Source organism: Vombatus ursinus, unplaced genomic scaffold (assembly GCF_900497805.2).
Source record: "Vombatus ursinus unplaced genomic scaffold, bare-nosed wombat genome assembly UNPS02010548.1, whole genome shotgun sequence".
Taxonomy (NCBI): Eukaryota; Metazoa; Chordata; class Mammalia; order Diprotodontia; family Vombatidae; genus Vombatus; species Vombatus ursinus.
In genome coordinates this window covers 14,814,637-14,837,801 of record NW_020950326.1, presented here as the reverse complement: position 1 = coordinate 14,837,801, position 23,165 = coordinate 14,814,637, and positions in this window count along the sequence as shown.

Sequence of the window (23,165 nt, the reverse complement as noted above, 5' to 3'; positions counted from 1 at the left end):
TTTTTGAGCTCTTCCATAAGTTCTTTCTGGGCTTGAGACCACTTCCTGTTTTTGTTTGAGGCTTTGCCCTTAGGTGTTTTGACATTATTGCCCTCTTCTGAGTTTGTGTCTTGATCTTCCCTGTCACCATAATAACTTTCTATGGACAGGTTCTTCTTTTTTTTAATTGTTTTTCTCTCTCTCATCTTTTTGGCCTTTTTCCTTTCTTTTAAATTTGAGCTCTGTTCCCAGGGTGGAAGGGGCACTGTCTTAGGCTTCTTGTGCTAGGGGCTGGGGGCCCTAGCTGTTTACCTGATGCTACACTGATGTTGCCCTGAGGCTTACTGGGGACCCTTGTGTCTGGAGCTACACTGAAGGGTGGGGGGGTGGCTGGTACTGCTGGAGGCTGTAAGGGTCTGGCAGCTTACCTAGTACTGAGCTGGAGTCCTAGTGCTGGTGTCTGGTGTGTGCTGAGGCTGGTGGGGTGTTTCCATGTTTCCCCAGGCTATACTGAAGCTGCCTGTTTGCCCAGAGCTAAGCTGAAGTGTAGGGTATCTATAACCATAGGCAAATCTTTCTGAGGGCTAATGTAACAATGGCCAGGGGCCCCACCATTCTTATACAAAAGTAGAAAATTGGAATGGGATGGAGTGCAGTGGAAAGAATTTTGAATTTGGAATCTGAGAATGTGAGTTCAAATCCTGGCTTGGCCATCTTACCTGTGTTTACTTGGGCTAGTCACTTAACTTGCCCCTAGGCTTTTCTAAGCCTCAGCTTCCTCATCTTTAAAAAAGTTTGTGGGCATGGTATGTGCGTGTGTGTGTGTGTGTGTGTGTGTGTGTGTGTGTTGGACTAGCTGGACTCAAAAATTCCTTTCAATTCTCAATTTATAATCCTTTGAATTTATAGTCTTGGTAGAAAATCAAGACTATCTTAAAAGGAATAGAGGGAAATTCACTCTGTTGGTAGTATGTAAGTGAAGCGGACAGCTCTAGTATAGAGAACTCACAGATGAGGAGATTTCTTCTATCAAATCAGGTCAATACCTCATCTGCAACTTGAGTTTTAGAGAGTTGCCTAGAGCACTCAGAAGTCATATGACTTGTCTAGGGTCACATAGCCAGACTGTATCTGAAGTGGAGCTTAAAACACAGGTCTTCCAAAGCAGGTTCTTTATCCACTATGCCATGTTGCCTCTGATTCTATGATTCATTCCAATTAAACAATATATTTATTACAAAACCAGGAGAACATTGTATACAGTATTAGCAACATTTGTGATGATCAACTTTGGATGACTTAGCTCTTCTCAGCAATACAATGCTATCCACATCCAGAGAAAGAACTAATAGATTCTGAATGCAGATAGAAGCATACTATTTTCACTTCCTTTATTTTTTTTGTGTTTTTTTTTCTTTTGGCCTGTTTCTTCTTTCACAATACGACTAATATGGAAATATATTTTAGATGATTGCTCATACATAACCTATATCAAATTGCTTATTGTCTTAGGAAGGGAGTGGTGAAGGAGGGAAGGAACTTGGAACTCAGAATTAAAAAAAAGAATGTTAAAAATTGTCTTTACATGTAATTGGAAAAAATAAAACACTATTAAAAATAATATATTTATTAAATGTCTATGATGTGTTGAGTTCTATGCCAGGAGAGATACAAAAGTAAAGTCAGGCATTACTCCTGCGCTTATGGAAAACACATACATACATACATACATACATACCCACATACATAGCTATAGTACACAAAAATACACAATAAAGGTACAAAATTCAAAACAATGCCATGTGAGAGCTGAGGGGAAATATCCATTACCTATGGGAGGGCACCAGGAAAGGCTTCCTGGAAGATGAGGTCTTTGGGGACCCCATACAACTCTCAAGATTTTGACTAGTCTTTTGTAGAGAGCTCCTGCTAATAAGCCAATCCAGCCTCAGGCAAAAAGGATGCACGGTGTGGGGGTACTACTCACAATGCCAAAGTGAGGGGCATGGACTTAGATGTTAGAATTCAGGGTAAGGAAAGATTGCTGTGGGCTGGAATCATCAGGGACAAGTCATTTGAGGAGGAAATGGGATTTAAACTGTGTCCTGAATTATAGGGAAGATTGGGACAGTCACAGTGGTAGAAGAAGAGGGTGGTAAAATGTAAGAAAACTGGTAAGAAAGAAAAGGTAGGAAAGTGACCAGGTTATGAAGGTCTTTAAAAGCCAAACAGAGGATTTAAAACATTTTTAAATTTGAATTTTTATTTTTCGAGGCAGTTAAGTGGCTCAGTGGATAGAGCACCAGCCCTGTATTCAGGAAGACCTGAGTTCAAATCTGGCCTCAGACATTTACTAGCTGTGTGACTCTGGGCAAGTCACCTAACCCCATTGCCACAAACAAACAGATGATTTTGTAATCCTGGAGATAATAAGGATCCACTAGAGTAGAGGGGGTGATATGATCAGACCTATACTTTTGGAATATCACTTTGACCATTGTGATAGGACAAATATCTACCAGGTTTCCCTTTTGTACAGCCCCCCCTCCCCCATGGATTAGGCTAGATTTTCCCTAAAAGGCAACAAAGCCAAAACTTGATTGTCCTGAGGGTAGAACAAAACTTAAGTGGTGCTTTTCTTGACACAGCTTCCCAGAGGCCTTTGTGTGGAATTGGCTTTCTGGTCACCAAGGGGTCTCATCCACAAGGGGTTGCTGCCCTTCAGACTTGGTGGATGTCCTCACTATTGTCATAATGTACCATTCAGCTCTGTCTGGTCTTATGTTATTCCCAGCATCTGTAATGTCCTGCCCCCTCTTTTCACCTATATAATATCTACCTATTCTTCCAAGCCCAGCTCAAGTCCTACTATATTCTCATTAAGCCTTTCCTGAGCACTCACAGCTTTCTTGATTTCTTGTTCCACGTAGGGTCTAATTGCATACTGTGCCATATTGTTCCTTTATTTCATTTGTATTCATTTTATCTCCCTAATAAGACTTTAATCATCTTGGGGTAGGGGCCATTTCTCTTGTCTCTCTTGATTAGCATTTAGTATAGTGCTCGGCGTACAGCCAGTGAAACATATGTTTGTAGAACGTAATTGTTAAAAAACAAAACAAAACAAAACAAAAACAAACCCTTCAATGTCTCTTTATTACGTACAAGATAAAATCCTCTTTTGCCTGGTATTCGAAGGCATTAATAAACTAGCCCTGGTTTCTCTTTCTAACCCCATGTCCCATTGTTGTTATTCAGTTGTGACTGAATCTTTTTGCGATCCCATGGACCATATTGTCCATGAGGTTTTATTTGCAAAGATACTAGAGTGTTTTACCATTTCCTTCTCCAGTGGATTAAGGCAAACAGAGGTTAAATGACTTGCCCAAGGTCACACAACTAGTAAACATCTGAGACAGTATTTGAACTCAGGTGTCCCTGACTCCAGCCCACCTATCCATTGAGCCACTTAGTTGCCTCCTGAGCCCATGTGACACCTTTGTTTCAATCTGAATATCCCATTACTGCTCTTCAAAAACTCCAGCATTCCCCCTCTATACATTTGTATAAACCTTCCTCCTCTGTAACTAAATCATCCTCACATGGTAGACTCAGTTCAAACTCTACACCTCCATGAATCCTAAGCACCCTAGCCCATAGCCATTCCTTGAATATTCCTCTGAGGTCCTATGTTACTATCTGTTCTTACTAATCCAACACTCATTATTTATGATACGTACTGTGAATATGAAGTGGTAGGACTGACTTTCTTGTGTGTGGGCCACAAATGGACACAGTCTTATTACTTATCTCTCCAAATAAATCTGTAAATTCCTTGAGATCAGATACTGTGTATATTGTGTCTTTGTGTTTTCCTTATGTGCCTTACACATAGTAGATGCTTCCTACCTCTTTGCCTATTGATGGATATTATATCAGTTACTTAAACCTTAGAGTGCATTTACATCATTGACTTTGCTACATTTCTCACAAGAAACCCAACTGAGAAAAGGTCTATTCTCTGTTAGGGGGATTTCAGACAGCACTAAGTAAGCAAGCAAGCAACTCTGGGGGAAGACAGAGTAGGGAAAAAAGTAGGGGCTCTTAGATAGTTGTGTATTATTCTAATGGCTCATATTGTCTGCTCTGTTCTATAAATGCTTACATGCATCTGTTGATCTATTGTTGGGGGTGAGGAAAGATGAAGATGATAGTATTTATATAGCACTTCTTTCTCCATTATGTCATTTGATACTTACAACAACCCTATGAAACACATAGGTGCAAGTGTCCTTCTACTCATTTCACAGATGAAGAAGCTAAGGCACAGCTTCTAGGTGATTTGCCCAATATCCCACAGCTAGTAAATGACAGAATTGGGACTTAAACCCAGTTTTCTTGAGAAAGTTAAGGGGGTTAAATCCATCTCTTTCCCTTCCAGCATAGAAAATTAGGTCTGTGTCCACCCCATTTTAAAGTGGAAAGATTAAGTACCACTGTAGGGGTGCTAGGGAGAGAAATGGATTTGGAGGCACAAAATCTGGGTTCAGATCCCAACTCTGTCACTTATCTGTAGGACCTTTGGCAATTTTTTTCTGTGCCGCAATTCTTTGGCTATAAAATAAGAGGATTAGCTTAGATCAGGGATTCTTAATCTTTTAACCCTCTAAAGGGTATGCAAATAGATTTCATGGAGTCTGTGAGCAGGGATGGGAAAACTTACATTTTAATTTTTGCTAACTTTTGGTTTCCTTTGTAAGCCAATGTATTTTAGCTTATTCATTTAAAAACATTATGCTGAGGAGTCTTTAGGCTTCACCAATCTGCCAAAGGGCAACTAGGTGGTGCAGAGGATATAGTGCCCAGCTTGGAGTCAGGAAGACTCATCTTGAGTTCATCTCTGGCCTCAGTCACTTACTAGTTATGTGTCTCTGGCCAAGTCACTTAACCTTGTTTGCCTCAGTTTCCTCATCTGTAAAAATGAGCTGGAGAAACAAATGGCAAAGCACACCAGTATCTCTGCCAAGAAAACCCCAAATGGGGTCATGAAGAGTCAGATATGACTGAACATCATCATCATCATCATCATCATCATCATCATCATCATCTTCATCATCAACAACAACAGCAGCAGCAGCAGCAACAATCATTTGCAAAAGGCATCCATGACACAACAAATGTTAAGGATCCCTGGCTTCCATGATCTCTAAATTTGCTGCCAGTTCTAAATTTTCTGATGTTAGTGGCCCAGTGAAGAAGCAAAGTCTCTTTGTACTATGCCCCTCAGAAGATAACAACCCAATCTTTCTCAAGGTCCAATTCCACATAGTGATTTTGCTTAAAGCAGGCAGGACCCACCAGCTATATCTTCAATGGGGCAGGGGCAGATAGAGGGAACTTAGTGTTCAGTTCTGGCTGTTTCAAAGAAAAGCCCATTTAATTCCTTTGCTTCAGTCTGAGTGAGTAATTTACCCACTGAACTCTCCTGTTCCCTTTTCATTTCCTGCCTCGCCATGTCTCAGGGCACCCTCACACAGTCTAGCTCTCAGAATTAATTTCAGCCCTCTTGCCTGCTTTCTTTCCATAACTCGGGCACTGGAGGCTTTGTTCACTAATTCATTTCTAAAATCAAATCAAGCCCTTGGAACGAACCCCAACCTATAGGGTCCCTTCTTAATTACCTGATGTTATTTAAAGTGATTTGAAAAGCTACTGTGTAAAGCTTCCAGAGGGGAATAGTTGTCGAATTGGCAAAAGGAAACAATTAATTTTGAGGGGAAAGTTGTACATGTCTCTGGCTCACACTTAACTAGTGCTCATTAAAGAAGTACAACACCTTGGAGAGACATTACACAAACGAGATGCCTCCTGGGAGTGAGCCTTCTAGAAGTCCCAGGAGACTCAGCTTTGCTGGAGATCACAGCCCCAGGAGAGAAGGCATTGACTGTCCTCTGGTAAATTGCAGGAGCTGTCCGTGGTTCAACTGCAAATGGACATTAACATTGTCTTCTTCAGTCTTCATCATCTATTCCAGCAGTGTTTCTGCATCCACATTCCTACACAGGGACAGAATTAGTCCAACCAAATAATTTGAGGAGGTTAAGAGGATAATCTCCATTCATACGCATTTTCTCTGGTACTTAGCTGTCTCATGTTTTGTGGAGTGGCGGGTGGGACACAAAATAGTTTAACATGATCTCTGCTCTTAAGCTTGTAATCAGATAGGAGTTAGGGCTTGACTCCATGAATTTCAATTAATTTCAATTCAATAATCATTTATGAAGTGCCTACTATGTGAAGGTGAAAGAGTTTGTTATAATGCGTAGAGTGCAGACTTGAAATTGGAGAGACCTGGGTTCAAGTTCTGCCTGACAAAAACTGACTGTGAGACATTGGGCAAGTGATTTAATTTCCTAGTGCCACTGGTAACTGTCCAAACTTCAGAATTACAGATCTAGAAATACAAAGGACCTAAGAGGTCTCCTAGTTCAACCCCCTTGTTTTTCAAATGAGGAAACAGAGGCCCAGGGAAAGTAAGTGCCTAAGGTCACATGGATGGTAAGAATCAGAGATGGGATAGCCTAGAAACCTTTTGATACAAGAATGGTATTCTTTCCTCTGTATCCTGCCTATAAGTTGTCAAGCATTTTTAAGATCTTCTTTATTAGAGGAAATTTCCTTTTTGGGACTTCCCCATACTGATGAAATAATAGAGCATGAAACAATGTTGAAAGCACTATAATAAGTGCTGGGAATACAAAGACAAAAAATGAAAAACAGCATTTCCTGTGGTTATGATTTCTAGCAGAACTGAGTTTTCTGGGGCTTCTTGAAGCCAGGGGCCATGTTACCTTACCTTGGTGTAGGTGGTATAGTGCCATTTAACTCTTCTCTTCCAAAATGGATAGTATTATTGCCTGAAAGTTTCCATGCTCATGGGTAGGGATGGTAACTGGTGCTGGTAGGGGAAGAAAAGGAAGGTGAGAACCAGAGTGGTGGCAGTCAAAGGGAGAAGAGGAGGTCTCTATGGGCTTTGTTCTCATTTTGGGAGGTGGCTTTGAAAGATTGGAAAACTCTGGTTGCCTTTGTCTTATTTGACAATCTGGTAGAGGGTTCTGTAAGGAAGTCAGAACAAAGTTCAAAGAATTGAGGAAAGGGATGAAAATAATGGCAATTTCTCTCTCTCTTCCCCTTCTTCTTTGTGCCACCCTCCTCCCACCCCCATGAAGGAAATAGAAAGCCAAGTCAGGACTTTGAGGTGAGACTCAGAGGAGCCTTTATTTTGGGATCTGTAAGTGACTCCAGGGATTTACACATATCTTCAGGCCAAATGGCTTCTCATTAAGGGGTTTCTACTTTCTTTTCCTCCTTTTAATAAAACCTTTTTTCTGTAATATTGTGAGTGCTGTGCTTACAATGGAAGAGTCAGGTTTGGCATAGGGGAGGAGTGATATTATCCATGTCCTGCCCTTTTCTTGGTTTTCTGGGTGGGAACTAGGAACCAAGAGAGGACTGGGGCTCTTTGCATCATGACAAAAGGGCTACATTTGTGTTTCTACCAGATCCTAGCACAGGACCCTCAATACAGGCAGCCTTGTGACACAGTGGGAGGTAGAGTCAGGCACTTGGAATCAGGGAGATCATAATTTAAATCCAGTCTTAGATACTTAATAGCTGAATGACCCTGGGTAAGTTACTTAACCTCTGTCTCATAAGTAAAATGGGGATAATAATTAGCATTTACTTCCTAGGACTGTTACAAGAATCAAATAGATAACGTGTGTAATTTTTTTTTGTCATTCAAATCATGTCCATCTCTCTCTGATCCTGTGAACTATATCATGCCAATACTTTCCACAGGATTTTCTTGGCAAAGATATTGAAATGGTTTGCCATTTCCTTCTCCAGCAAATAAAGGCAAATTGAGGTTATGTGACTTGCCCAGGGTCACACAGCTAGTAAGTGCCTGAGGAAAGGTTTGAACTCAGCTCTTCCTGACTCCAGGCCTAGAACTCTAGCCATTTAGCTACCCAATGTATGTAAAGAGCTTTGCAAACCTTAAAGTGGTATTTCCATGTGAGCTAGTATTAATATTAACAAATATTCATTGAATGAATGAATGAATGAATGAATGAATGCATAAGATTTAACAATATTGAGGCATAGTGGATAGAATGCTAGACTTGGGTGACAGGAAGACTCTTTGAATCCTGCCTCAAACATTTATTAGCTGTCTGACCCTGGGCAGCTTTTTGGAATTTGAGCCTTGTAAAATGAGGCAGTGGGATTTAAGGGCCTCTAAGTCCCCTTTCACGCTCTAAAATCTATGCTCCTAAGAGCCTATCTACGTATATTAAATTTAGTGAGATAATATAGAGTTATGTGGAATTAGCCTTGGATTGGGACTTAGGGGCTCTGAATTCTAGTCCCTGATCTACAATCTGCTAGCCATGTGACTTTGGGTAATGGGCTTCAGTTAGGATTATCTGTAAAATGACAGACTTGGATTGGGTCACATCTAAGGTCTCTTTTGATTCTACCATTAGATGCTTATATGTGATCCATTCTTTCATAAGACTGCATTACATGAAGCACTATTGTACAGGGTTTCTTCTAAGTTTTAGTGCAATTTTAAGTTTTCTAAATCTCAGTCTTACTCTAAGACTTTTGAGACACCCTATGGTTTTGTATAATAAAGAGACTGGGACACCATGTAGTAAGTTGTCAGTCATGTGGTAGTCTTTCCAGAAGAGCTGAAGGAAGGAGAGGTCAGTTGTGGGCTGTTGGTCTTCAGCCAGGTTGTGTGAATATCACAACCACAGTCATGGGAGGTAGGTGATGTGATTATCTCCATTGTACAGATGAGGAAACTGAGACTTAGAGAGGTTAATTGCCTTGCTCAGGGTCAAAGAGCGTGAAGCAGAATCTGAAATCAAATCTTCTTGACTCTAGGTTCAGTGTCCTATGCATTGAGCCATGTAGGCATTCCATAAATACTTATTGAATTACATCCTTGTAAAACTACATTTATCATGAACAGGTGCTACAGCTAGATCAGAAACTGGACCCATCAGTGATTAGAGTTTGGGGATGAGGAGGAATCATAATTAGGAAATTGAGCAGTGTTTTCAATAGTTCTGAACTGCCCCTTGCTATAGAAGTCTATCTCTGTTACAATTAAAAGTCTCCTTCCTCATGGCTGCAAAATCAGGATCTTAGAAGAAATAAGATTTTTAACAAAGTCAAAGAAATGATGCTTAGTTAGTTCCAGTAGGCTGCAGTGTGGTGCCACTGATGGGATACTTTTGGGACACTCTCTCCCCGATAAAAAAATATTAGTTGAAGCAATTAGTCATCTAAAGTCTGGAGCTAAGAAGGGGACATGTATAAAATCATATATCTAGCAATGGAAGGGACCTAGAAGCTATCTAGCCCAACTTTTTCATTTTAAAGAAAGGGAAACTGAGGACCAAAGAAGTGAAATGATTTGTCCAAGATTATAGGTCTCCTCATCTATTCTTCCACGGTACAGTAGAAATGATTCCAAGGTCACAAAGGTCAAAGTGACAGAGCTAGGATGTAATTCCTTAGATTCCAGTGCCTTTTCTATTATAATATGGTAGAATAAGTCAGGAGACCTCTGACCTTAGACGTATCATTTCACTGCTTTGAGTCTCAATTTTTCTACCTGTAAAATGAGGATGTTGGACAAGTTGGCCTCTAAGGACCCTTCGAGCCATAAATCTACCATCCTAGGATTCTGTGAAATATCTTGCCCAAAATCACACAAGGGGTAAGTAACAGAGCCGAATTCAGAGTCGGGTCTTTTGTCTTCAAATCTAGTGCTCCTTTGACAGTAATGCACTGAACAGATATCTTTAAGTATTAGAATGAATAAGAAGAGGAATTAGATGTACTATCTCCCAAGAAGAAGACAGAACCAGGTAGAGTTATGGCAGACATTGCAGGTAGGCAAATTTAGGCTTGATTTAAGGAAGAGAATTTCCAATAATTAGAGCTGTCCAAAGAGGAATGGGAAACTATAGGAAGTTAGAGTTTTCTATCCCTATCTTCAAGTGCATCCCAAATGACTCTTTTTTTGGGGAGGTTTTAGAAGGGATTCCTCTTCAGGTAGAGATAGAATGAAATGACCCCTGAGCTCCTTTCTGACTTTTAGATCCTGCTTGTCTGCAAGAATGGGGATGAAAGAAAACCAACGTTCTGTTCCCCATTTGTGTGTCTTTGTCCAGGCTCTCCTCCTAGAATGTGCTCTGTCCTGGAGTGCACTCTTGACTCATCCCTGCCTCTTAGAATCTTGAACTTCAAAGCTTTATTCCAGCTCCCTCTTACATGAGGTCTTTTGTGGTCCTCCCAGATGCTAATTCCTTTCTGCTTCTTCCCTGCCCCTCCCCCAGGTGGTACAGAGGATACAGCTGTATACACACTAGCTGTGGGACCCTGGACGAGTCACTTAATCTCTCTCTGCCTCAGTTTCCTTAATTGTAAAACAGGGATAATAGTAACACCTATTCACAGGGTTATTGTGAGGATAAAATGAGATAATATTTGTAAGGTGCTTTGCCAACATTAAAGCACTACAGAAAAGCTAGTCATTATTATTCTGGGGCAACTGAGTGGCACAGTGGCTAGAGCACCTGACTTGGAGTCAGGAAGACTCATATTCATGAGTTCAAATCTAGCCTCAGACTCTTACTAGCTGCGTGACCCTGGGTAAGTCACTTAACCCTGTTTGCTTCAGTTTCCTCATCTGTAAAATCTGGAGAAGAAAATGGCAAACCACTCCAGTATCCTTGCCAAGAAAATCCCCAAATGGGGTCACCAAGAGTTGGACATGACTGAAAAAAACAACTCAACAAATTATTATTTCACAGCCCTAACCTTCTGTTCTCTAATCCCTTTAATCTCCTTTAAGAGAGGAGGACCTGGGTTCAAGTCCCAACCCTGTCACTTAAAATTTTCTACCTGTGTGACCTTGGACAAACCACTTTATCTTTCAGGGTCTCAGTTCCCTTAACTACAACTTGAGGGGGCTGACGTGCTCGCTGGTTGCTAAGGTCCCTTCCAGTCCTAAATCCCATGATGCTCCTCTGTACTGTACACAGAGCTGTGGAGATTTTCAGTGTCTAATTGTACTGCCATTTGTGTGAAACAGATGCCATTATAGACACAGCCTTTGTGTTGAAGAAACAATGATCTGGTTTAATTCAACAAACATTTATTAAGTGCCTATTATATATGGAGCGCTATTTCTTCTTGCAATTTATGAATGCCCCTTTCATACTTTACAAAGTACTTTCACACTATTATTCTCCACCTTCCATGAAGCTAAGGGACTTTTGGAACTCAAGTCTGGCATTTACTTCAGCACACCACATTGTCTGGCTTCTCTTTTTTTCCAACAGGTGACTCGGGGAAAAGCGAAGTCAAACTTGCCACATGTGGATGGAGGGTGCAACTCTGCCACTGTAGTTTAAGAGACCAGGGCAGCAAAGTTATCCATCTGCTCAGCCTTGGAAGACTCACACAATTGGGGATATCCAGATGGTAATCACTTGTTGGATAATTTGACCAGCATTTAAGGAAAGTAATAAAACCCCAGCCACCTTGCTGCTCTGGGAGTCAGCACTTCCCATTTTTAAAAGCACTTTACTATCGTTAACCACTGTGATTAATTTACCTAGTACCAGGTGGATTTCTTTCCACCCAGGGGCAAGTTTGGATTATGCAGAGAAGTGGGCCTCTCCAAAAAGGATGACACTTCCCTACCAGCCACGCTTGGCTGGAGAATAGAGGTAGAAATGGATCCTCAGCTTTCCTGAACTTTCCAAGAAATTTCCTTTCTTTTTGTTTTCTTCTAAGCTTGACTCTCTAGTCCAAGTTCTGATTCCATAAGCTGAATAAGAGCCAAGAGAACTGGTTCCAGGAGGTCTCTCCATTTTTTTTTTAAACCAACTCCTTTGGCTGGAGACTGGCCTTGTGCCTTCTCTGCTACTTCCTACCAACTTGTGGCCCTGAGACCACATATGCCTCTATGTCCTCAAGTGTGGCCCTTTGACTGAATCCAAACTTTACAGAACAAATCCAGGATTGGTTCCGTAAAACTTGGACTCAGTCAAAAGGCTGCACCCAAGGACCTAAAAGGCCACATGTGGCCTCGAGGCTGCAGGTTACCCAACCCTGCGGATCTTCCAGTCTCTCTCTTGTGACTATGTGACTTGTGACTATGACTATAGCCTTGGAACTTAACCCTTCCCTCATCTGCTTCCATCTCCTATTCCTTTGAGTTCAGTAAGTATTCATTAATTCATCCACATTGATCTTTTTAGGCCAGAATACTTGAATATAGTGAAACAGCAACTGATTTAAACTATACAGGAAAGAGAATATTAGCACAGATTGTTTATGAGATAGGAAATCACATATCTACAGGACAGAACCTAGCTTTGAATAAAAGCTAACACACACACATAGCACTTACTATGTGCTGGACTCTGTACTAAGTACTTTACAATTATATCATTTGATCCTCATAACTCTGCCAGTTAGGTGCTATTATTATCTCCATTTTATAGGTGAGGAAACTGAGGCAAACAGAGGTTAAGTGACTTGCCCAGGGTCATATAGCTAATGTGACAAATTTGAAATCGACTCTTCCTGACTCCAGGCCTGGCCACCTAGCTGCCCTTGAAGACAGTTCAGATAGATGTTCCCCATCACTCTCAGTGCAAGCCTTTTGTCTGACTCTGACCAGTCTGTATTTTTTCTCTGTCTTAGCTGAGCCCACCCTTTCTTAGCTACTTTTGAACCCTCTACTTCTTTGTCCCAAGCATTTTCAGAAGCAGTTTGTATTTTGGATTGATGAGATTATAGTTCACAGCACCTAGACTTAGGCAAGCATTACATTTATGCCAAGTTTAGTGGAGGTCATCGGTTCCTCCCACCGCCAAGGGATGCTCAATAGCAAATTGTCGAGTCCACCCCTTAGCGCAGAAATGATACTGTGCACACATTCATGTGTCCTTGTTTCCATATTGATTCAACGGTACCCTTGAGGATATACATTCCAGATTTGGCCAGTTGTGGCGAGGGTAAGATGTGGCTGGCTGACTTTATCATTCCATATGCCAGTTCAGTTCCCCAGGAGAGGTCACATTTTCTGACCTGTACAGATGCATGTTGATGCACGGTTCCCTGTTTGGGTAGCACTGGTCTAATTATCCATTTCCATTGCTTAGGATCCCACCTAGGGTGTGATAGTATATTTGCTCCCTTCTTCTCAATCTCTTCTTTAAACATTCCATTTTCTTCTTGTTTCTAGCATTTAGATATTAGCTTTGAGAGGTTTTTTTTAGAGCAATCTGAGATTACGCCCAAAGAGTTGTAAAACTGTATATACCCTTTGATCCAGCAATGCCACTATGAGGTCTGTTTCCCAAGGTGATCAGAGTAAAAAGAAAAGGACCAATGTGTTCTAAAATATTTATAGCAACTCTCTTTGTGGTGACAAAGAACTGGAAATTGAGGGGATGCCCATCATTTGGGGAATGGCTAAACAAATTGTGGTATATGATTATGAGGTAATAACTACTGTGCTGTAAGAAATGATGAGCAGATTGATTTTAGAAAAACATGGAAAGTCTTGCATGAAATAATGAGTGAAATGAACAGAATCGAGAGAATATTGTATACAGTAACAGTAATGTTGTTCAAAGAATAATTGTGAATGACTAAGTTATTCTGAGTATCATAAATACTCAAATCAACTACACATGACCTATGAAGATGTTATCCACCTCTAGTGAAAGAATTGATAAGTAGAATTATGAATAGTATGGTTATATATATATTATACATACACATATACATATGTGTATCTATGCATCTATCTCAAATGGTGGCCTTCTCTTGTGTGGGGTGGAGAAAGAGGGAAAGAAACAGTTCAGAACTTAAAATGTAATAAAAAAATAAAATTAAATAAAAAGGGTGTTTTTTTCTTTCTGATTATTATGGCCTTACCTTGTGGGAGCCAATCAATCAATCAAGCATTTATTAAACACCAAAAATATGCCAGGCATCATGCAAGTGAGTTAGTGGGGAGGTTAGAAAAAAGGCTTCCTGTAGAAGGTAGTGCTTTGCCTGAATCTTAAAGGAAGAGAGGAAATCTATGAGGTGAAAGAGGGAGTGTCTTCTAGGCATAGAGGATGGTGGATGGCCAGTGCAAGGCATGGAGATGGGTGATAGAATGTGATGTGTGAGGAACAGAGAGGTTAGTTTGACTGGATTGTAGAGGGCAGTAAAGGGAATGAGGTTGTAGTCAGGTTGTTAAGAGCTTTAAAAGCTAATTGGAGTTTATATTTCATCCAAAAGGCAATAGGAAGCTATTGGGATTTATTGAGAAGGTGACTGACATGGTCAGAGCTTGTCCTTTGGCACATAGCCTAGGTTTGTATAGCCTTGGCAAAATTTACTTCTTTTTTGGGGATAGGGTTTTGGTTATTTTACAATTACATCAGACATAATAAAACTGTTTAAGTTGTAAGGCAGAGTGTGATGTTTATAAAATAAATATCTGTAGGAATTCTAGAGGAGGTTTCTTGTACAGGAGTGCTCACCTGAAATTACAGATGAGCGGTTCAAACTTTCCATGACTTGGGGCTCATCTAATTGTCTATGTGTGGCCTCGGGAATGTGCTGGAGTCAGTTCTTACTGCCTCACCGACTAATGGCTAAATTTCCAGTGGGGACATTTGGACCTCACAAATTGGCAAACACTACCAATCAGGGCTTGGTGTTTTATTTTGTTGATTGTCTAGGTTTAAGAAAGTGTTGGAGATGAATGAAAAAAAAAAGAAAGTGTTGGAGAAAATGTTCATAATACAGATTAAACTTAAAACTCTCTATCCAATGGCAAACCAGTTGTTAAATATTTACCAGCACACCCTTGGTTGTGGGTCTTAGTCATCTAGGTACAGTGTGGCTGTCATCATTTCAGGGAAAGGATTAAGCACAAATGTAGTCCTACTTAAGGTATCGCACATTTCATTCTATAGATTGTGGAGAGGTCTGTGAGTATTCCCCACTTGGAGAGCAGGAGGAGTTCAACCTTCCCAGAGGAACCAAGGTCAGAGGGACAGTGAATAATATTTTGAATGGTTGACTGCTGATTACAATACAAAATAAGCCCAAGGTGTTTGGCATTAACAGTAATAGTCTTGAGAAATCCAGGGCTAAAGTTGGGCCAGCTTGTGAGAAACTGGACATTTAATATCTTTTGAAAGTTAAGATAAGTGACATCTGGCATACTGTAGTGGAAAGAACATTGCATCTGGAATCAGAAGGTCCAGGTTTGTATCTCAGTTCTAAAATTTACTAGTGGTGTGACTATGGGCAGGTCACTGTGGCTCTGAATCAACTTCCTCATCTGTAAGATAGGACTGATAATAATACTCGCTATCTCACATGCTGTTATAAGGAAAGTCATTTGTGTCTTTGGATTTTAGAGCTGGAAAAAACTGTACAGATTGTCCTAATCCAGCCTCCTCACTTTACAGATGAGGAAATAAGAGATTTAGTTAGCATTTAGATAGTGCTTTGGGGCCATTACCAGTCACCTAGACTTTTGTCCTGCCACAAGACTTAGATGACTCTGGAGGAGACAGTGAGGCTGATGGCTTTGCACAGCTCTTTCTCACTTAAATCCAATTCACTTGCAAGACAAGACTTCACCCTCCTGATGCCATTGATCTTCTTTGAGAATGAGGACAAACAACAATATAGTGCTTTAAGGTTTGCAAAAGCTTTATAAATATTTTATAATGTTTTGCAAATATTATCTCATTTTCTCTCATCACAGCCATAAGAGGTGTACACTGTTATTATCCCTATCTTAGAGATTTAGTTAGCTTTTAGATAGTGCTTTGGCAGCCAGAGATTAAGTAACTTGCTTAGTATCACATAGCTGTTAAGTGTATGAGGCATGATTTAAACTCAGATTTTCCTGACCCCAAACTCATCTCCCTAACCATTTTGACAGATCCAAAATGATTAAGTGACTAGACCAAGACCACACAGTTAGTGAATGTCAAAGACAAGAATGCAATAAGCTTCTCTGACTTCCCCTCCAGGGTTCTGTCTATTACATCTTAAAACACTAAATAAATGTTACTGATTACTATAAGCAGGAAAGCAGAGGGAAGGAGTGAAAGTGCTAAAACCTGTCAAGAAAGGAGAGAGAAATGAATCTTTTTTGGGACTTAAATTCCTTACCTGCAAGATGAAAGTATTCAATTACAGTTATCTCTTCCACATTTCTGGGGTTAGGGACATGGTGCTCCCTTGAGCTAGAAAATCAGCTTAAAATTTTTCGGCCTTCATTTCGCACCAGAGGAGAAGTCTGAATTTTTTATTTTTCTTTTATGAAGTGTTTGCAGTGCCTTATGTAAAGTTTGGGTTGATATTATACAATACTATATATATATATATATATGCCGACCCATGATATATCAAAACTGTGATGGGGATGTTGCAATGTGGAAGGGATAACTGTAGTTAAGCTCTGAGGTCTTTCCCAGCCCTAACATTCTGTGATCCCTCTATGTTCTCTCCATTCAAATAGCAAATACTTATCGAATGCCTGATACAGGCCCAATGTTACCTATGGGGGATATACAGAAGTACGAGACATGATTCTTGCCTTTAGGTAGTTTGTGGTCTTGTCAGGAGACGGAACACACATGCACATGAAAAGATAACTTATGATACAAAGCAGGAGATGCGTTAGAATGCCAAAGGCTGAATTTTGGATTGCCTTACATCTTCAGGTATGTTACTGTTATGGAATCATAGATTTAAAGTTGAAGGTACCTTAGAAGCCACTAGGGTTTTATTCCTATTGTTATTAAGTCAACATGCATTTGTTAGCAGCTTCCCATGTGCCAGGCTCTGTGCTACATGCTGGGGATAGAAAGAAAGGTAAAAAAAAATTGTTCTTATCCTTAAGGAGCTCACATTCTAATAGGGAAGGCACCATGAGCCTGGCACATGGTGAATGCTTAATAAATGTTTATTGTCTTAACAACAATAGAAATAATACTCTGATGCCTCTGAGGTCCTTTCAGTTTCAAATCTATGTTTGATCTAGGCCTTGAAGGATGGGGGAAGGATATAAAAAATGAAGAGGAGAAAGGGCCCTTCTGGGCAAAGGGTAGAGAACCAACCTTTAAATTTATTACATGAAAATAATATGAGTAATTAAGACAAATTCATTTGAGTAGGAGGGAGAATGCATTACTCTCAGGGGTTATAGAATAGGAAGAAAATCAAAGTAGGAAGGAATCTTCAAGGTCATCTGGTCCAAACCATGGGAATTGAGGTTTCATGCTCTTTCTACTCCATCATAGAGGCCTCAGTGAAGCTACCTCTGACACAGAGGCAGGGGGAAGGTAGCACCAGCAACACCCTTGGTGTCAGGAGCTCTGGTGGCTTGTGGAGGAAGCATGGGAAGGAGATTGCTCTGCTTGGAAAAGATCAAAGGATAGGGAAACCCTGGAGGACAGAGTGGGTTGGGTTTGGAATTTATTAATGGGAGATGGGAAGAGAGAACAGTCTGCAGCTCACTGTCTCTACAGCTGAATCTATTTTTTGCTGATTCTTCAAAAGCGTTTTAGGCTGGGAATCCTGTGGAAGAGTCTCTGAAGGAGACTGCCTTTAACAGACTGACTTCTCCACCTAAAATAGGTATTTCCTTTCTTTCTACTCTTTTTTCTTCTACTCCCATTAGATGGTGACTCCTGAGAGCAGGGATTGTCTTTTGCCTTTATATCCCCAGTGTCCAGTTAGTCAGTCAGTTGATAAACATTTATTAAGTCTCTAGTATGTGATAGGCACTTGTTATGTGCTAGTGATGCAAAAAGGGCAAAAAAAGTCCCTGCTTTGAGGAGCTCATAGTCTAATAGAGAAAACAAGCAAACATATGTATAAAGCAAGCTATACATAGGATAAATGGGAGATAGTTAAGAGATGGAAGGAACTAGAATTAAGAAGAGTTGGGAAAGGCTTCCTGTAAAAGATGAAATTTTACTACAGTTCCTGGCACATAGGAGGCAATTGATAAATGTTTATTGACTGACTCTACTGAAGGTAGTGAATGTGTTAAAATTTTGTGCTTTTTACAATTAAGTGCTCTTGGACGAAGTCTTGACTGCCCTGACCTTGTTATGGCTCTCGTATATGGAATGGTATGAACAAAGGTTTGGAATAAGGAAAGTACTTGTCACATTTTGGGAAAAGTGAGTAGCATTTTAGGATTTAGAGGAGTGGTTCATTGATGATCAATTTCAGTCTCCACATTTTATAGATAAGGATGCTAAGGACCAAATGGCTTGCCTGAGGACATACAGGTAGTAAGTAGTTGGTCTGGGATTTCCAAAGATGATTAGGGAAAAAGGAAAAGAACCTATATGTTCTAAAATATTTATAGCAGTTTTTTTTGTGGTGACAGAGAACTGGAAACTGTGGGGATGCCTATCAGTTGGGAAATGACTGGACAAGTTGTGGTATATGATCGTGATGGAATACTATAAGAAATGATGAACTCAATGATCTTAGAAAAACATGGATAGACTTGCACAAAATAATAAAGAAAATGAACAGAACCAAGAGATCATTGTATACAGTAATAGCAATATTGTTTTTAAGAACAACTTTGAGTGACAAAGTCATTTTGATTTCAGTGCTTTTTCCATTGCACAATGCTCAATAAATCGGTTTGACTGGAGCAGAGGGTTTGTATAGATTCCTTCTTTCCTCTTCCCTGCTCCTTGCCCACATCTAATGAACCTTCCCCTTTACCTCCATGGATTCAACCAGGGAAGTTTATAAGCAGCAGTAGTCTCAGGATGGAAAATGTCCTCTAATGTTCTGGAATTGCTGGAGCAGCATTAAATACTCTTGAATCCTGGCACCAATAATTGGCCTTGTCTTTATCAGGTAGGTAAGTGCATGTGGGAGTGGAGACATTTCCAGCCTGGGTCTTGGTATCACCAAATAGGGAAATGACAATGAAAGAGGAGGCTGAGGGCACTCCAAACAACATCCTTCGTAATTTTTGTTGTCATCAGTGGTGACTATACTTGTTAATTATTAATTATTTTTGAACCTGAGCTGTGATTTCTTCTGTATAGGGAGCTCTTGGTGAACTCCCTCTATCAATGCTGATCAACACCTGCTCTGTAACTTACATCTTAGAGAGTTGGCTGGGGCACTAGGAGCTGAAATGATTTACCCACTGTCATACAGCTTGTATGTGTCAGAAGCATGACTAGAATCTAGGTCTTCTTGGTGCTTGAAGACAGCTTTCTATCCACTGTCAGGCTGTAACTGTCAGATTTAAAATGCTTTCCTCACTTAGGTCATGAGTGAAGAATTTCACACTGATGTAAGTTGTATTAAAGCAGTCATGTCAGACAGGCTACTTATAGACCTTTATTGGCAAAGGCATTTTTGGAAACTCCCTGCCTGATTTCACGTCTTCTATGAACTACTATGAATTCTATTATGAATAATAGAAGAGATGTGATATAAAGATTCTGAGAAGGAGGAAGAACTCAACTCACTGTTGAGTGAAGTGAGCAGAAACAAGAAAACATTGTACACAGTAACAGCAACACTGTGGAATGACCAACTTTGATAGATTTAGCTCTTCTCAGCAATGCCAGGATCTAAGACAATTCCAAAAGACTCATGATGGAAAATGCTATCCACATCCAGAGAAAGAACTATGCAGTCTGAATGCAGATTGAAGCATATTATTTTCCCTTTTTTTCTTTCTTGTGGCTTTCCCCTTTGGTTCTAATTCTTTTTTATAACATGACTAATGTAAAAATATGTTTAATATGATTGTACATGTATGGCCTATATCAGATTGCATGCAGTCTTGAGGAGGGGAAAGGGAAAGGTGGGGAGAAATTTTTAAACTCAAAATCATATAAAAAATAAATGTTGAAAACTAAAAATAAATAAATAATTAATTAAAAAAAATATGGGTAGCTGTCTGAAGAGGTCTCTGGATTCAGAAGGATCTCAACAACCAACTTAGATTTTTAAAAAAGCCAAGGAATAGCAAGTTGTGCATAGTAGATTTGCAGTTTCATACACAATCATTTATTTTATTCTGTTATGAAAATACTTGTTTTATTCCATAAATTAAATTTTTTTTTAAATTGTGTGAAAAATCCTATACAGATAGTGGAAGCAAAAGTAGGCAGCTGAACAAATGCCAAATTGTGACACAGTGCTCTGAGAATTATGCAAGGTCTTAGAATTGAGGCTATTGATCACAGAGGGTTTTTCAAGTTATATTGAGGGGAAGGGGAAGAACAAAAAAATTGGACCATCATTCAGATAGATGGGAGGATGATAACCTTTGACAGATAGAAGGCAGAGATGTTCAATTTTTATTTTGTGCCTGTTTTCTGTGCCAAGGAGAAGGGTCTTTGGGCAGGAAAGGAGAGAAATTTAAAAGATTATGGTGAGCAAGAGACAGACAGCCCAGGACTGGAGAAGGGCATGAAAAATGGAAGAGAATGGAAACAACAAGCCATATATCAATGGGTTTGACTTTAATTCCTGGGCAAATTCTAGGTTGCATTATTAAAGGGATGTTTAGCCAACATCTAGAAAAAGAAGCTGTAATCACAAAGTTCTAAGAAGGTACCACCAAGAAAAGGTCATGCCAGATAAATCATACTTGATTTTTGAAATTATTACTAAACTAGTAGATCAAGGAATTTCTGTAGAGACAGTTTATCTAGATTTTCAGCGAAGCATTTGACAAAGTCTCTCATGCTTTTCTCAATGGAAAAGATGAAGGAAAAGTGGTGTCAATGATAAAACAATCAGATGAATTGATATGTCCTGTGGTGAGGTCCCTAAGTCAAATTGCATGAACAGTTTGAGAACTTTTCTAACATAATTCCAATTTTAGCAAAACATTTTAAAATCTCTCATTGTTTTGGATAAAGTGAAGAGATGTGAAGTGAAGACATGATAGGGCAACTAAGTGGATTTGGAATTAGTTGAATGGCTATACACAAAGAATCATCATTAATACTTTAATACCGACTTAAAAGCAGTTCTCCAGGATAGTGCCCTAGAGATTGGCACTTGGCCCTGTGTTATTTAACATTTTAAATAATCACTTAGGTGAAGACATAAATGATAAGCTTATCAAATTTGCAGTTAACACAAAGATAAGAAGGATAGCTGAGGCATTGGATAATAGTAGCAATATTCAAAAAAATCATGACGGGCTGAATTACAGAATTGGAAGTATTTATTTAGTACAACCTATCCCCCTTCCCAATGTCCCTTCTGCAACATACCCAAAGGGTCATTTAGCTTATGTGTAAAGACCTCTAAGGAGGAGGAACCCACACTTTCCCAAGGCAGATGATGAAAAGTTTTATATCTGGGTCCAAAAATCAACTTCACAATAACACAAGATAGGGAAGTCATGGTTAGACAGTGATTTGTTTGAATGATACCTTAGGGTTTTGTAGAATGTAACTAAATATGAGTCAATAGTGTAATATGACAGCAAAAAAAATAGCTAATGGGGCTTGACTACATTCATTCAGAGCAACTCTGCCTTTAAGAATAAGAGATGATTGTCCTGTTGAACTCTGTCTTGGTCAAGTCATATCTGGATTATATTTTCAGATCTGGGCACCACATTTTGGGAAGGATATTGATAAGCATCAAAGCAGTGCAACCAGATTTGTAAATGGCCTGGAATTCATGCCATATGAGGATTGCCATATAAAGGAACTGGGAATGTTTTCCCTGAAGAAGAAAAGAGAGAGAAGAGAATACTTAGGGCAGAAATGATAGTTATCTTCAAATATTTGAAACATTGTCATATGGAAGAGGAATTAATGTGTTCTATTTATCTCCAGAGGACAGAACTAAAAACACTGTGTGGAAATTGCGGTTTTTGGCTTCAAGGACAGGAAAACTCTCATAAGTGGAGGGGTCTGCCTTGAGAAGCAGGAGTTCCCTCTCCTTGCAGGTCTTCACAAAAAAGTCTAGATGACCTTTTGGGTATGTTGCAGAAGGGACTTTTTTTTTGGTGGTAGTGGTTGAGTATTGGGTTATGCTAGATGAACGCTTTCAACCCTGGAATTTTATAATTCCATAGTAATTTTTACCAGATGGCTCTTTGCCCCAGGATCCTAAGTCTCAGTTTTGATTTCAGTGATGTGGGAATCTTTGTAGATAACCTAATGTCCTTGTTGATTGTTTTACAATTAGAATCATACTCGACAAAGTGGTTGAGTACCCTTGCAAGGATCTTTGCTCGTGGGGCTCTGAAGAAAGCCTGTGTGTGGTGTGAAAATGAAAATGAGAATATGTATGACTCCCTCCCTCTCACCACTCTTGCCTCTGTAATATAATTTGCCTTTAAATCAGCAGTGTGTTTACTAATGGAGAAAGGGAGGAGGGACTCACCTCTCTTCACATCTGGATTGCCCATTTTTCACGGACCTGAGGATGTCTGAGGCTCCATGGAGTTAAACAGAAGGAAGGGGTCAATAGCTGTGTTAAGGACATTAGATGGATGAAATGCCCTGGGACACATTATTGAGACTGAGTTTATTGAATTGGAGACTGATGAATGTTATTAAATTGGCTGATCACACCCATCATTCTGCCAGGGAGATTACTAGAGCCTGGAAAAAATAACCACTTTTAGAACAGTTTGCATCTGCATTTATCCAGATGGGTTGGCCTGTTGTAGGGTAAAGGACATTAGACTAGGAATCCTAAGATTGAATTCAGGTTGTACAAACATGGACAAATCTCTTTGCTTCCCTGAGCCTCAGTTTTCTCATCCTCAAAGGGAATGACAATACTTCCACTTGTCTTGTGGGGATGTTGGGAGAACAGTGTTTGGTAAAATTCTCTATGCATGTGGGCTATTTTTAACAAAATCACAAAGAGATAACAGATGTGATTGAGATGTGAGTGGCTATGGTGTAGGGAGCAAGTGGACTAGGAGAGGTCATGCAAACTGGGATAGGAGGGAGGCTAAAGACAACTTTGGGATTGATTGGGTTATGGTAGGATCTGTATGGGTCAGCATTTGGGACTGGAGGCAGAAAGGAAAG